At 36.8% G+C, this 16,889-nt stretch overlaps 1 long non-coding RNA gene across 2 annotated transcripts in view; it reads right to left on the bottom strand.

The window, feature by feature from the left end:
- The window catches only part of LOC144303251 (uncharacterized), a 91,348-nt gene that overhangs the window by 54,479 nt on the left and 19,980 nt on the right, over window positions 1-16,889 (bottom strand). For both annotated transcript variants that reach the window (XR_013370308.1, XR_013370309.1), the window contains exon 2: window positions 1,740-1,804. This is a non-coding gene — a long non-coding RNA (uncharacterized LOC144303251). The remainder of the gene's footprint in view (window positions 1-1,739; window positions 1,805-16,889) is intronic.

Here is a 16,889-nt window from a genome sequence, read left to right as displayed (position 1 = left end):
AATGCTTAGCACTGAGATGGTATTCAGAGTCATGATAATAGTATTCCAAGTTGTGTAACTGCATAATAATGTCTTTCAGCAGAGGAACAAGACTCAAGAAAGGAGACTATGAAAGAAAAACCGATAGAAGAAAACATGGAATCTGGTGTCACAGAAGCCAAGGTAAGAATGAGTTTCAGGAAAGAGATAATAACATTGCAGAATGCTGCTGAGAGACTGAGGAAGATGAAAGCAGAGAATTGCCCATGGAATTTGGCAAAAGCAGTATAGGCGATAATTTTGACAAGAGTTCTTTCAGTGGAATGATGAGGATGCAAATTTGTTAGGAGTGGTTTCAGAGAGAGTAGATAGTGAGAAAGTACGAATAACTATGGACAACTCTAGATTAATTTTATTGTAAAGGGGGTCAAAAATGAGATAGTAGCTGTAAGTTAATATGGGTATTGGTTTGCACACTGTCCCTCTTACATGGAATGGCAGAACACTCCAGATCAGCAGGTGGCAGGTTTTAATAAGCAAGGGAATTTGTTTATAAGCCTTGTTTTGGGGAGCTGCAAGATGAATAGATCCCTGCACCCTCCTGCCAGAATCTTAAAGTTTATGTGGAAGCCTTAACCGGGTTCAGTCACATAATATATCCAGATGATCTCAATAACACTTTATTCTCTAAAGGCTGTGTCCATAGTCAGCCTCTAGTGCAGGGAAAGCAAGTGAAATGCATATTCCAAGGACAAGGAAGTGAGCAAGGAGTCTCTGATTGCCTCAGTCCTGCTTGGGGTCAATCAGCTGTCATATCCTTTCAATGACCTCTTCAAACTATGGGCTCAAGGAATATTTTTTTAAAAGATTCATTTGTTTAGGAGAGATGGAGAGAGAGAGAGAGAGAGAGAGAGAGAGAGAGAGAATCTCAGCAGAGTCCATGCTGAGCTCAGAGCCCCATGTGGGGCTCCATCTTGTGACTCTGAGATCATGACCTGAGCTGAAACCAAGAGTCTGATGCTTAACTGACTGTGCCACTCAGGGACTTCTCAAGGAAGATTTTTTTAAAAGATGTGAAATATTTGAATATGCTTGTATGCCAGTGGTAATGGTCCAGTTGAGAGTAATAAAATGATAACTAGAGAAGAGAGGAGATTATTGTTATTTAGTAGAAAACCAAGAGACTTTATTATGGGATGGTTACATTTGTTAGAGAAAGAGAATGTAAAAAGGCCTGAGTAGTGAGAGGTCCTAGAAACTAAAAAGAGTAAGTGAAGTATGCAGAAGACAAACTTTAACTTAAATTTAGGATTTGGGTTTGCTCCAGTTCTGATGTTTAAATCTGTACCTAAGTTTGGATAGATATCTTTTCTGCACATGTCTTAAACTGAAAGGTTATATAGGGATGAGCATGTTGAAAGGATGCAAAGAAGTACAAATGAAATTTAGTTAAACTGAAAAGCATGTTGGCTAATGAATGAATGAACTATAGTAAGATAGCAGTATAAACAAGAAAAGGCATACACTCAAAAAATCAGGTGACTATTGTAATTGCCTTTTGAAGGATAGATAACTTGGATCAAATTGAAAGACAGGGAGAGTAGAGGGTCAATTGGACATGGTGATTTATAAGTTTGTATATCTTACATTTCTTAGTCTATGAAAGTACAGACTCTGTTATGGTTATGTAGGCAAGAATTGTGTATGAAAAAAAATAAGCACATTCTGGTGATTTTTCAGAAGTATACTGACAGTATCACCTTTGAAGAATTGCATTGTGACCCTTCTAGGACAGGACTGAGAGCTCTGCAGTTGACAACTTGGCCTGAGGGGAGAAAATGAGAAGGACAATTATCAGGATACTGGTAGCACATGTACCACACCACATCATTACAGACACTATATTCTTCCTTCTCAATACTTCATTTCCACCCTGTATGCACACCAATATTTCTATCAAAGATGATAAGGAAGAAGGTAGCTATTTTAGAGAGCTGGTAGTGGGCTGTTTAAGAATTTGGGCTTTGGAATAGATAACCTGTGTTTTTTCTATCTCAGTTTTATTACTCATTACTTAACATTTTTTAGCTTAAATTTTCTCACTTGTCAAACTGTAATAACAATAGAACTCTCCTACTCAATGGGATAGGTGTGAGGTTTACATCCAATCCTTCCCAGAATCATACCTTTTAAAAGAAAATATACCTTAATTCATGGAAGAGGAAGCATATAAAGTTGATGACCTACAATGTCTATGGTGTTTTATGTATATTATGATATTTACTATTCTTAAAACACTTTGAGTTAGTTGGTTTGGTTTTATCTCCATTTTAGAAACGAGGAAACTGAAGTTGATCAAACTAAAGACTTGCCCAAACACACTGAACCAGAGAGTTAGTCAACTATGTTCTTTCCCTTACATGATGTTACCATTCACTCCACTGATTTTAGGTTTAGACCATAAATAAATTAAATAGCTATGATTTTAAAGCCAGCATAATTGTGATTTGTATTTATTCTGGCATACTGTTTATACAGACATGCCCACTGCTATTCCCACTGTTTATTTCAGAAGTATTTTTCAGTGTTGGTTGCAAATTGGAATCATCTGGGCAGATTAACATCATCGTTTCCTGGTTCTCACCCAGAGATTCTGAATGAATTGTTTTGTAGACACAGAGTTTCCAGCTCTTTAGGTTATTCTAATGTGCAGCCAAGATTAAGAAGCACTGCACTAAAGGAAACTGCGTTCCCTACAGTCTTTGTGAGCAGCAGTGGTTATTTTAAGATCATATGATCCTGCAATATTCACTCTTTCCCCCACAATTGGTTGGGTTAAAATTAGTCAATTTATAGGATGGTTAAACTCCCATCATATAGTTGTATAAAACTGGACAGCAACACAGAAGAATGAAAGTGGACCACATTCTGACACCATACACAAAATAAGTTCAAAATGGATGAAAGACCTTAATGTGAGATAGAAAACTATCAAGATCCTAGAGGAGAACACAAGCAGAACCTCTTTGACCTCAGCCACAGCAACTTCTTACTAGACACATCACCACAGACAAGGAAAACAAAAGCAAAAATGACTTACTGGAACTTCATCAAGATAAAAACCTTCTGTACAGCAAAGGAAACAATCAACAAAACTAAAAGGCAGCCTATCAACTGGGAGAAGGTATTTGCAAATGACATCTGATAAAAGGTTAGTATCCAAAATCTACAAAGAACTTATCAAACTCAACATCCAAAAACCATATAGCCCAGTTAAGAAATGGGCAGAAGACATGAAGAGACACTTTTTCAAAAAAGACATACAGATGGGCTAAAAGTCACATGAAATGATGCTCAACATTATTCATCATCAGGGAAACATAAAACCACAATGAGATACCATCTCATACCTGTAAGGATGGCTAAAATCACCAACAAAAGAACAAAAGAAATAGGTAGTAGGAAAGATGCAGAGGAAGGAAAACCCTTTTGCACTGTTGGGGGTAATGCAAACTAGTACAGCTATTCTGGAAAATGGTATGGAGGTTCCTCAAGGAGTGAAAATAGAACTACCCTATAATCCAGCAATTGCACTACCTGGTATTTACCCAAAGGATACAAACATAGTTATTTGAAGGGACACCTTCACCTCAGTGTTTACAGCAGCATTATCAACAATAGCGAAACTATGGAGAGAGCCTAAATGTCCATCAATTGATGAATGGATAAAGAAGAAATCATACACACACACACACACACACACACTATATCTAAAATGGAATATTACTCAGCCATCAGAAAGAATGAAATCTTGCCATTTGCAATGACATAGATGGAGCTAGAGTGTATTATGCTAGGTGAAATAAGAGAAAGACAAATGCCATATGACCTCACTCATCTGTGGAATTTAAGAAAGAAAACAGATGAACATATGGGAAGAGGGGGAAAGAAAAAATGGAGAGAGGGAAATAAGCTATAAGAGACAACAGAGAACAAACTGAGGGTTGATGGAGGGAGATGAGTGGAGGATGGGCTAGATGAGTATTGGGTATTAAGGAGTGTGCTGGTTATGAGGAGCACTGGGTGTTGTATGTAAGTAATGAATCACTGAATTCTACTTCAGAAACCAATATTGCACTGTATGTTAACTACCTAAAATTTAAATTTAAAAAAAATCAACAAAACAAAAATATGGGTTAATCAAGTGCTCTCATTTTTGAATTTTTAAAAAGATTTTATTTATTTATTCATGAGAGACACACAGAGAGGCAGATACATAGGCAGAGGGAGAAGCAGGCTTCCTGTGGGGAGCCAGATGCGGGACTTCATCCCAGGACCCTGGGATCACACACTGAGCTGAAGGCAGAAGCTCAACCCTTGAGCCACTCAGTCACTCAAACACTGAGTACCCAGGTACTACATCGCTTTAAAATTTAATTGGAAAATACCAACAAAAGAAAGTTTTAAGCTAGTAGTTCCCAGATTTTATTAGGCATTAGAATTACCTGGAGGCTTTAAAAACTCCAGTGACCTGCCTTGCCTTATATACATCCAATCAGAATGCCTAGGGTGGCAGCCAGGCATTAGTATTTTTAAAAGATATCAGGTTATTACAAGGTGCATCAAAATTTGGGAACCACTGCAGTGAGAGGTAGGAGTTTAAGTCTAATGGTCATGCTATCAGCATTATTTCTCAAACTTAAATGCTGATTCTGATGTAGTAGGCCTGAGATGGGGCCGAAAGTTTCTAAGAAACTTCCAGGTGAAAACTAATAATGCTGTTCCAGAGACAACACTCTAAGTAGCAATAAGAGTCTAAGAAACTGTGAGGGAGGCACAAATTAGAATGAGGGAAGTGGAGATTATGAGATTAACAACAACAAAGATGTAAAATAGAACTTCACTATAATAAAGATCTCTAAGCTCCAGATGTGAGATTTGTAGAGTTTCCTTGGATATAGAAAGACCTTTAAGTTCTTGTTGTGCCTTAAAATTAAGTTTAGATTTCCTGAGCTTATTGGTATGTTTGTTTTTACACTAAACCTTCATTAACTGAAGCGAGTTAAACAAGACAGTTCGGTTGCTCAAGATGTTTTTTCTTTTTCCTCTTTCCAATTTGCCTACTTATTGTATTATCTATTTTTGCATAACAAAATATCCTCAAAATTTAGTGGATTACAACAACATTTATAATCTTATAGTTTCTGTGGGTCAGGAATTTAGGAGCAGCTGATATGGGAGGTTCTGGCTTAGGATCTCTCATGAGTTTGCAGTCAGGATAATAGCAAGGGTTGTGGTCATTTGATGACTTGTTTGGAGCTGGAAGATCCATGGGCAAAAGGGCTCACTCACATGACTGTTGGCTGGAGACCTCAGATCTTTACCATGTGGGATTCTTTAGAGTGTCCTAATGACATGGCCATTTGTTTCCTTCAGAGTGAATGATTCCAGAGCAAGATAGACCAAGATGGAAGCTGAAAATTGTCTTATGACCTACTATTTACGTCATAGACCATCACTTTCACTTTATGCTACTTTTTAGAAGTAAGCCATTAAGTCTAGGTCATAGAAAAGGGGAGTTAGAGTCCACGTATTGAAGGGAGTTTTATAATTTGTGGACATATTTAAATAATCATAGATGTTTACTAATACAAAACCATATATTTTAGAGAAAGCTGCTCTAGGCAGTGGTTCTCAAAGTGCATCAAAATCATCATAACTTGGCAAATGAGTATGAAAACACTTGGGCTCTAGCCTAAAAGTACTTAATAAGAAACTGGGGGTGGGACTCAGTGATCTGTAGTTTAATTAGCTATACAGGTGATTTTAATGCAACCTCCAAATTTAAGAACCATCAGCTTCATCTAGTCTTGTTAATTAAGTTACTATTGTTAGGTTGGAACTAAATTCTGGCCAATTACCTTTGGGTATATATTGGGGCTTCTGGGAAAGGCTCATTGCTCTTAAGGAGCAGCTATTGGATGTGTTGGGATGTATAGTATTGAAATGGATGCAAACTGCCTTGTTACCAGACTAAGGTGGAAGACATCAGTGAGAGCAGTTTGGCAGAATTTTGGAGATGTATGGCTGCACCATGGGTGTACCTTTATAGAAGTCTGCCTGTGTTATGGATTTCTGACTGTGTAAGTTAATAAATTCCTTTATTATTTATGCCAACTTGAGGCAATGTTTTCTCTTGCTGTTGAAATCATGATTGATAATCTAAAGTGAGTATTTATAACTTAAAGTGGTCAGCTCAGTGATTTTACTCAATCCTAACTGCATATTTGGGTTATGTGGGAAATTTTTAAACATGCAATTTTGGGTCAGTTCTAGGGAATCTAAATAGCCTGGCTTAGAGCTCTAATGTTGAATTTTTTTCAGTATGTGATTCTGAGGTATAGGCAGTGCTGAGAACCATGGAAAACTACAACTACTGAAAGTCTGCTTGTCCAGCTATTGACCACTTTTCTAAATTTGCAAACTAATTTTCTCTGATATTTTGAGTTTCTTTTCAGTCTATGGGTAGTTCAGTCTGGATGGTTAAAGGAAGACATTGGTGTGGAAGCAATTCTTGTTAGTGTCTTGAGTCATTTTTGTTGTTTGCTTACATAAAAAGTCAACTCTGGCAACACATCTCTAACATCATTGAAAAATTAAGTCTTGTGTTACTTCTCCACTAACTTCCAACCATTACTTCTCATTTTGTAGTTATTATTCCATCCTGAAATAGCCTGGTAGAAGGTGGGTATCAGGATTTACATTATAACATTGCTGGAGGTAATTGGGCATTGGTGGTAACCTAAGTATCTATCACTTGGGGAGTTGGAAAATGAAATAGGGTAGATGGAATACTGTACTGCAGTTAGGAGTAAAATACTGTACTCCATGGAATACTGTACAGCAGTTAGAAGTAAAAAGTGAGCTATACATCCATCTGCTTGGTTAGGACTTAAAAACCTCTTGTTGAATGAGAAACATAAACAGCAAAGTCTACACCATAATATAATTTTTGGCAGTTGAGAAACAGATCAACTTCAAAATACATTATATCTAAAGGATTATATGTAGCTTTGTATATTTCTACATACATGCATACATTTGAATATATATAATCTGTGTTAAACATACTATGCTTTCTGTAGGGGAGGGGAAAGGAGAAAAACTAGTGATGAAGAGAAGAAATGTAAAACAAGAGTCTTGTTGGTTTGAGCCCACCCAGGAATGCCAAAGGGAGGAAAAAGCCCCCAAGAGTCTGGCAAGGAACAACAATAAATGTATCCCATGAACAAGGGAGTAGTGTTATCCATTCTTTGTACCTGATATTACTATCCACACCCCAACCTTACAAAGGCCTCTAAAACCTTGAAATATGCTATGGAATTTGAAAACCTGTAATTGAGCTTGAGAATTTCATATTAAATAGGTATAAAATTTAAGCCTAAGAGCTTTGTTTAAACAGGAATATCAGGGTGACTGTCTGCCTGTCTTTGTTCAAACAGGAATATCAGGTGAAGGAATTATTAAAATGTAGCTAGTGCTACACTTGCTGCATAGGAAACTTTTTTTTTTTTTTTTAATTTATGGGAAGACACCATATGGACTAGTGGAGCCCCTGTTGTAACTTTGATTTTAGTAGTTTAGTGCAAGCTCCAGGAAGGTGGAGATTGTTTCCTTCATATGCTGTGCCAGTAATTCACACAGTGCCGAGTCATATGGTTAGTCCCTAATAAACATTTTGAAACAGTAAATTAAAAGTGTTTGGCACAATATTTGGACAGTTTGAAGCTTCTGGAAGTCTAATTTAAGTGGAATATTGGTGAATCCTCTTCAAGACTCTACTACATATACATATAAATTAAACATTTACATGGTGGTGTAGAAAAATGCCTTAAGCAAAACTTCATCTTAGTAGACTAGGCAGTATGGTCTATTGGTCAAGAGTTTGGGCCCTGGACATGGGCAGGGTAAAGTAAGAATCTTAGCCTTGGATCACCATCACCAACACCTGGTAAAACCAACACTTGTTAGCACTGTGTTTTTGGGGTTCTTACCTAGGCAGGAATTCTGGAGGTGGGGCCCCAGCAATCTGATTGAGCACCCTCTCCAGGTGATTTTGATGCCTGGCTAACATTTGAGAATGCCTAGCTTGAACCATTTATTATACTACATTCTCTCTACCTTTCCTCTTTTGCAACCCATGCTTTTACTTTAACATTTGCTTAAAGATCAGTTGCTGTGTTTAGACTGTATCTATTTTTTTCCATTTGCAGATAGTGGGAACCAGTCTTGTGATATATCATATTCAGATGGGTTTTGCATTCAATGGAGCCTGATAATATGTATTGTTCAGTTTATTTCTCTGAGTGATGCATATACAATCTGGAGACTAAAAGACCTATTAGAAAAAGGGGTAATAAAAATAGTCAACATTTCATTGTAACAAATCATTCTTTCTACTCCTTTGTTTTAGTATGGTTCAAGGAGGCTATGGTGGTTTTAAAATATGCAAATGATGAGGTACATAGGAAGAGAGGGCAAATATTTAATAGGTTAAAAATTATGGTGGGAGAAAAGAATAAATCAATTGCTTATAAATAAACATTAAGCAGTAATAGTAAATCAGTAGTGAAATATGTGCTAAAGAAGGCACTTGGGAAATAGCCTCGTTATAGGGAAAGTCATGGTACTGAATTAATTTTTGAGTTGAGGAAAATTAAGTTTCATCTTAGCTTGCTTTGTAAAATGAAAGCAATGACTACCAATTAATGGAACATAAAACAACTGCCTTTTAATACCATAGACCTAGAAACTTTTCTAAAGTGAAAAATGGTAATACACTAGTCAACAAGAAGTATACTGTATTATCATTGGCCTACATAAGCCTCTTATTTTTCTTTTCACATCTCTTTCCTGCTCTTCCACTTCCTCAGGTAACCATTCAGATGCGTTTTATATATATTTTATTTCTTGTCTTTTTTTCTTTTTCTTTTCTTTTTTTTTTTTTTTTGTAAAATTTGTGTTTTGTATACAAACATTTTTAAAGATTTTATGAGGGAGGGGGAGAGACCAGCAGAGACATAGCAGAGGGAGAAGCAGGCTCACTGCCTGGGAACCAATGTGGGACTGGATCCCCGGACCCCAGGATCATGACCTGAGCCGAAGGCAGATGCTCAACCACTGAGCCACTCAGGCGTCCCTGTATACAAGCACTTCAAAAAATAATACAAAATTAATTACAATTAACTCTCCATACTCCTTTCCAGCTTGAGTAATAAATTTATGGGCAGATAACTCTTCCTACTCTTCATTCATTCCCACCCTAGCCAGATTATTTTGAAGCAAATTCCAGACTTTATATATTTTAAACTTCTATAAATGAGCTTGTAGTATTTTGTAAGTTTATAGTATTACTCGACATTGATTTTTAGGGATCCATCTCTGTATTTGTGGGTACATCTAGTCTAACTAGTTCATAGCACTGTGGTGTATCACATATTATGTATCCATTTTTCAGGAGTGGAAGTAGGGAGGTAACTGGATGGCTTTCAGCTCCATCTTACCACAAATAGAACTGTGATAAACTTTTCTTTTTCCTTTTTTTTTTTTTTTTTTTTTTTTTAAGATTTGATTTTATTTATTCATGAGAGACAGAGAGAGAGAGAGGCAGAGACACAGGCAGAGGAGAAGCTGGCTCCATGCGGGGAACCTGATGTGGGACTCAATCCCGGACTACAGGATCACACCCTGGGTGGAAGGCAGGCACTAAACCTCTGAGCCACCCAGGGATCCCCTGTGATAAACTTCTTAATACATGTCCCCTAATGGGCCTGTGAAGAATTCCTTTGTGATGTATGCTCAGGTATAGAATTTTGAGTTGAAAGTAAATAATTCATCTAATGCTGCCACACTGGTACAGAAATACTGGAGAGCAAGCTGTACATGCACCAGGAACATTTGGCATTATCTACCATTTCCCCCTGGTTTATTAGGCATTAAATGATACTGCACTATTTTCATTTCTATTTTTCTGATTAGTATTAGGTGTGACCATACATTGATATATTTGTTAGCTTTTTCAGGTTCCCTTTTCTGTAAATTGCTCTTATCCTTTGCCCTCACTGGAGTTTTTAATCTTAGCGATTCATAGGAATGCCTTAATTTTAAAACATATCAGACTCTTGTTAAGTTTGCACTTATGTAGTTTTTAAATTTATGATCTGTTTAACTCTTTCCATCTTGACCTTATATAGAAATTCTTTTTTTTTTTTGTATATTTTTTTAATTGGAGTTCAGTTTGCCAACATATAGCATAACACCCAGTGCTTATCCCATCAAGTGCCTCCCCCCCCACCCCCTCAGTACCCATCACACAATCACCCCATATAGAAATTCTTAATCTGGGTAAAAATTCAGTCTTTATCCATGTGATATGTTTCTGTTATTCTAAGAAATTCCTCTCTGCCTTGAGGATGTGATTCCATATTTTCTTTTATTGACTTTGGTTTACTTTTCCTGTTGAGGTCTTCATTCCATTTGGATCCCACTTGTTTACAGTTAAATAAGAATTTATCTTAGTTTTTCTCTATATGAACCAGTTTTTCAGGATCCGTCTAAATCATTCTTTCACCATTGATTTGTGGGGTGATTTCTTATTACATACTAAGTTCCTTCAAGTAAATGAATCTGGCAGCTCTCTATCTCATTAGATCATTAGTTTGTTCTAATACAAGTACCATACTAGTTTTTCAGTGTTTATAGTATATCTTCATGTCTGTAGTGTAACATAACATTTTCTTTTCAAAGCTGTTATTCATGCACCTTTAGTTTCAGAGACCACTTAGAATAAATGAATTCCTTGAGTCCAACTGGAGTTTGGATTGGAGTTACATTCAATTTGATTACCTGTGGGATGAAATAGTATTTCATAATGATTACTATCACCTGTGATTATGGAAATATTCATGTATAGTCCTCTTCTTTATTAGATTAAAAAGTTTGCTCTACATGATACTCTTTAAGCTAAACCTTAGATACTTGATTGTTTTTGTTATTAAAAATAGTAACATTTTTCATGTTTTCTAGATTTCAGGTTTAAGGAACTGCTATTAGGGTGTGTGCTCATGTGCATATGGGGTATGTGTGCATGCCCAGCCAGAGTTTTGAATTCAATCTTAATGGATATTCCCAATCTAAGAGTTATATCTCCTTTTTCTCAAGATTTTCTGACTTTTTGGATGGAAAAATCATAGGCTTGGGAGATTCTTCTCTATTTCTGGGTTGCTAGTATTTTTTAAATTCATATATGAATGAATTTTAGCAAAATAGTTTTACCTCTATTAAGATTTTTCTATTAGAATAAGTGCCAACAACTGGCTATCTTCCATATACTTGATCTTTTGAAAGCTTTCTCATTTTTTCTTGTGTCCTGAGTTCAGTCTGAACTTCCAAATCCCTAAGTCTTCAGTTTTGCCATACTTATTGCAAATGTTTAAAAATTCATTTTAATGATTTGATGAAGTTATTTGTTCTTTGTCTTGCTAAGGAGTTGTAAGAGTTGCTTATTATTTTGAATATTAGCCCTTTAGCAGATACATGACTTATAATTTTCTTTCATAGGTTGCCTTTTAATCTGTTGATGGTTTGTTTTGCTGTGCAGAAGATTTTAGGTTTATAACCCCACATCTGCCTTTTTTTATTTGTGTTTCTGGTGTCCTATCAAACAATTGCTATTTGGTGAATGTCATGAAGCTTTCCCCCTATGTTTTCTTCTAGGGGCTTTGCAGATTTAAATATAATATCTAAATCTGGAATGCCTGGGTGGCTCAGCGGTTGAGCGTCTGCCTTTGGCTCAGGGCATGATCCCAGATTCCCAGGATGGAGTCCCACATTGGGCTCCTTGCATGGAGCCTGCTTCTCCTCCCTCTGCCTGTGTCTCTGCCTTTCTTTCCGTGTCTCTCATGAATAAATAAAATCTTAAAAAAAATACCTGAATCTTTAATCCATTTTGAACTGGATTTTGTACATGGTATAAGATAGAGGTTCAACCTCCTACTGCATGTGAAATCGAGTTTTCCTAGCATCCCAAGCATCAAAAACCACTGTTAACACCCCTCTGGGCAAAAGTCTGGTTAGGTTTTTACCTTCTAACTCCTAGAGATGTTAAACTCAGGATATAAGGGGATGGGGATATAAAATAGGAATCTTGAGGTTTCAGAGAAGTAGTGAGTGATAAATGATTGCTTAAGCTTGGCTGGACTATCTCTTCTTCTCCTTTATTTCTTACTTCAGGACAGCGTTATGCTACTCTGGTTTTCTGCTACTCTGTCCATCTTGGCTGCAAACCTAATGCTTTGTGATGAAGAGGCTGGCAATCTTTTTTTCAATGCAATCTGGGAAGAGAAATGAGAACTTAATTTCACCATATTCTTTTACTGCTTTTACTATCACCCAAGACCTTAATATTGCAGGAAATTTGATCCTCCAAGTGCAAAGCCACATAAGGAAGGAAATAGTAAGTTTATGATAGTCCAAAGTTAACAATCTTGTACATGAGGCCAGTAGTGAAAAATATTCAATGTGGCTAAGAAATTTAAAGAGGAAGGTATACTTTTTTTTCCCCTCAGGGAATTGTATTTCTTCCAGTAATAGGACTTAATAGGACTTAAATATAATTTATGGCTCTTGGCTGAAAATTCAGGAATAACATATTGTGCAAACTTGCAGAATCTGACCATGATGTTCCGACTCTGAACAGACTTTTGGGTGATAAAAATTTTGGTAGCATTGAGTGAGAGTCATTTATGGATAAGGAAGAGAATTGGCAGTAAGGCTAAATCAGGCAGGTAGGAGTTAGCCCAAGGCACCTCCAAGTTAGAGTTGGGCATGGGAGCATAAGGGCAGCATATAGCGAATCTATGAGGGAGGCCACATATAGTATGAAGGGGATGTGATTAGATGAGAAATTATATTGGGGAATGAACTGGGGGCAAATCAGGCTGTATACAGCATGGTAGGGATTGGAGCTTTATCTTAGAGGCAATGAAGTTTGATAGTGTTAGTTAAAAGTGAAATATATTGTAACAGAAAAGGAGAGTTCATGTGGTTAAGTAATACATAAGGGTAATTTTGTTTGATTTTTTTTTTTTTTTTTAACTCCACAATCACTTACATCTCCCCCCCCCCCCCCCCATAGGTGAGTTTTTTTCAGTAGATAGGTATGTTGCCAATTTCAAATAGTACATACTCATATTTACCTGAAATGCATATTTATTTAACTGGGCATTGTATTTCTTTGAATCAGGTGAACATGGCCCAAGTAATAAGAAAATATCTTGATTACAGAGATATGAGAGACACTAGTTTGATAAGGTTTGTGATATTTTAGATAATAGAGAGAAGCTGGCTTGAATTTGGGAACAAATTTGTGCAGGTGACAATGATCAAGTTCCTATGGCAAGGGGCTTGAATTGTGGCTGAGCTTCCAGCTGTTAACTTCCCTGGAAGTTAACCAAAAGATAACTGTTCCAGGGGATAACTGTATCCTGTGAGGATCTTACAGGATAGAATCAGTCCCTTAGTGGAAGCTAATCCTTTTTTTGGGCTCTCCATCCTTGCCTGTTTTTGCTTTTACTGTTAATTCTATGGGATTATAGATCATATAGCTGAAAACACCTTTACAGAAGGAGAAAAGGAACTAGAAAAAATCTCCACTAAAATAGTAAACAAAGCAAAATGGCATGAATAAAACCAAATACTTAAGCACTTTCAATAAACACAGTAAAATCACTGGAGACTATTAGAATAGATGAAAATCAATCACTGTCCTATCCAGAAAGGCTATAATATGCCAGATATATACTAAACAAAAATAAAGCTGTGGTAGCTACACATCAGACAAAAAGCAGTTGTAAGGGTATATAAGATGTTTACAAATTTTAAACTTAAGGGAACTCAATAACCCTAAATATTTAAAACAGAAGTCCTTAAAACCAAAGAGATAAACACCATTGCAGTTGAGTTGGGATTGGAGCAAAATATACAACCTCCATTGATCTAAGTAAATCCCACTTCTCAAGGAAGGAAGCAAGCAAGCAAGGAAGGGTGAGACCACCTAGAGTTGAAGGTTGAGAGGGTAGTTACCCAGCCAAACCTTGATAAGGCATCAAATAGAATGAACACTGGAAAAGAGTTAAAAATAAATTGCCGGGGATTTCTGGGTGGCTCAGCGGTTTGGCACCTGCCTTTGGCCCAGGGTGTGATCCTGGACTCCTGGGATAGAGTCCCACATCAGGCTCCCAGCATGGAGCCTGCTTCTCTCTCTGACTCTCATGAATATATAAATAAAATCTTAAAAAAAAAAAAATTGCCGTAACCTCTGTAGAACTGGTTTTAGAGAGGAGCAGAAGTCACATTGTAGAAGGTCTAAAACTAAATATGGGTGACAATGTAGCCATTGGGAGCCCTTGCATTTCTTTGATACCACTGGCAGCCACAGAAATCTTGGAGGGATAACGAGCCTCCTTTGGCTCGGATGTAACCTGTTGCTAATTCTATTGCCTTCAACACATCCACATTTTATTTTTCTCTCTGAGGCAGTAGCTCTCAAATTCCCAGCCATAAGTGAGGCACAACTATACTCCATTCTGATTTTCAAATTTGGAGAGTCTCAAAAAAATTTACTCTCCTTCGATCACTCACTTGACTAAATGACTCTGATGGACCCTGACTGAGACAGTCTGATTCTATCAAGGAAAAATAATCCACATAACCTAACTCAATGGAAGCAATTTAATACAGGGAATTGTTCACATAGCTGATGAAAGAACTAAAGGAGCAACTAGGGGATCACATAGGAACTTAAGGCCAACTTGGGCTAAAGGGAAGCAGGAAAGAAAGTATAGTGCTACCAGAACGAGGAGGCTGGTAATGCCTTGAACCATGGAGAAAGCAGCCTTCATGGAATTGCAGACAGAAGGCCTATCAGGTAGCTGCTAAACCCAAGGAGCCAGAATCATTGCTGAAGGTATTGCCTGAATTGGAAGAAGCAGAAATACTCTAGCTTTAGCTCTTTACTTCCTCTAGTCTTTCATCAGTGCCTCCCCATTAACTGCTGATACCTGGAAAGCAAATGGAAAGGGAACTGAGGCAGGAGAAAGGAGTGACATAGATGTGAGAACAAAAAAGCCATGACAAACCCACGTAGGCAGGCTTACGGCATAAGCATCCTGCCCTTCTTTCTTGTTTCTGCTCTGGGATAGTTCTTTCTCCTTATCTAATTAGGGAAGGAAGAAATACCTGATATCCTTATTTGTAAGCAGTACTTATTGCTGCTATCTCCTACAGCCTTTCCAACTTGGGTATCTTTTTCTCTGCAGTCAAATCCACAGCACTAAGTAGTACATTACCTATCTAGGGAGAGTAAAAGGGAAACTACCTAGTAGAGACTATTGATTTGAGAGTCTTGTCAGGGCTTGAGTTTCCAGGTAGCATTTAGATGATATAAACCACAGATCTAGCACATAAAACCATACACAGTGCTCCAGCTGTGGCTTATCTGCTTATAAATATATTAACTTTTGATTAAAGGCATTCACCAAGACCATATAGCTTCATCAGAAAATTATGACTTTGTTAATTTTAGTCTGGGTTTGTTACCTATTTAGTCTTTCAACACAGTTATTAGAAGTTTGTCTTTTTTTTTTTTTTTTTTTTTTCATCAACTACTAGCATGCATGGTTTCATGAAAGACTCTTGGATGTTTTATTCTCTTGGTTGTAAAGGAAAGCTCTTCATTTCCATTAACTATCTTTGTGAGATTATTAGATTTTGATTTTGATTTTTTTCACATAATTATTCCTCCTAGCTTATTTACAAAATTGATAAACCTTTTATGTATTTTTTCCAGGATGTTGATAAAATACCGATACTATTGTGTTTTCTTAATATCTTTCATTAACTGGTCTTCTTTGGGCATAGTACAATTAGAAACATTTCTAGCTACATTTTCTACAAATCTATATTTCTCCATCTTATTCAGGAATGTTTGTAATCTATATATAATCCATCAATGTCACAAACCTATGTTTTTTTTTTTTAACTAAAGCCATTTATTTGGCAGGACTTCTTAATGAATTTACACTGCTTTATAGTAATGACTGTTTCCTGTAGTGCTCAAAAATCCCTTGTTTGATAGCTTACTAATAGAATTGCATATGGGAATGAAGTAAACCTACTGGTCTACTGCACTAAGAAAAAATATGAAACATATTTTCTTTAATATCATTAAAAATTGCCATTGTCTATGACTTTACAAAGGAAAAATTACTTTTAGAAACCCATAGGCAAGGTCTTGTAGTATTATGAATTGGTAATACAAATTGAGGGGTGGAAACAAGTTATGGGCTTTTCACACAGGGATTCTTTATAAATTTGGAAAAATGTAAAGCATAAAGAACAAATAAAATCACACTAATACCACTGTATCACAAAGTGCTTACATTCAGCGGGGAGTATCAGAAACCTGAGAAACTGTGGCTTAAATTTGGAGTTTTATATACTTGGTAAAACTTTCACAGATGGGCAGTCCCAAGCTGGCATGGCATTCCATGATGCTATTAGACCCAAGATCCTTCTATCATTTTCCTTCATTAGGGCAAGATAACTGCCCCACCTTCAACCTTGTCTACATATCCCAGGCAGGAAGAAAAGATATGTGCTCACTTTCTGAAATATGGTGGGAATAAATATAAATTATTGTGTATATGTTGCAAGCTAACCTATCACTCCTGGTTTACAAATGAGAAAATGGAGGCCCAGTTTCTCCAGGTACACAGGTAGTAAAGGAGGAAATCTGAGGTTTTATTACCCATTTCTCTAATTCCTAGATACATGCTCAAATTGACTTTACT

Source organism: Canis aureus, chromosome 32 (assembly GCF_053574225.1).
Source record: "Canis aureus isolate CA01 chromosome 32, VMU_Caureus_v.1.0, whole genome shotgun sequence".
In the NCBI taxonomy this organism is placed as follows: domain Eukaryota; kingdom Metazoa; phylum Chordata; class Mammalia; order Carnivora; family Canidae; genus Canis; species Canis aureus.
The sequence above is the reverse complement of the archived record's forward strand: the minus strand, read 5'-3'. Positions and strand labels throughout refer to the sequence as shown.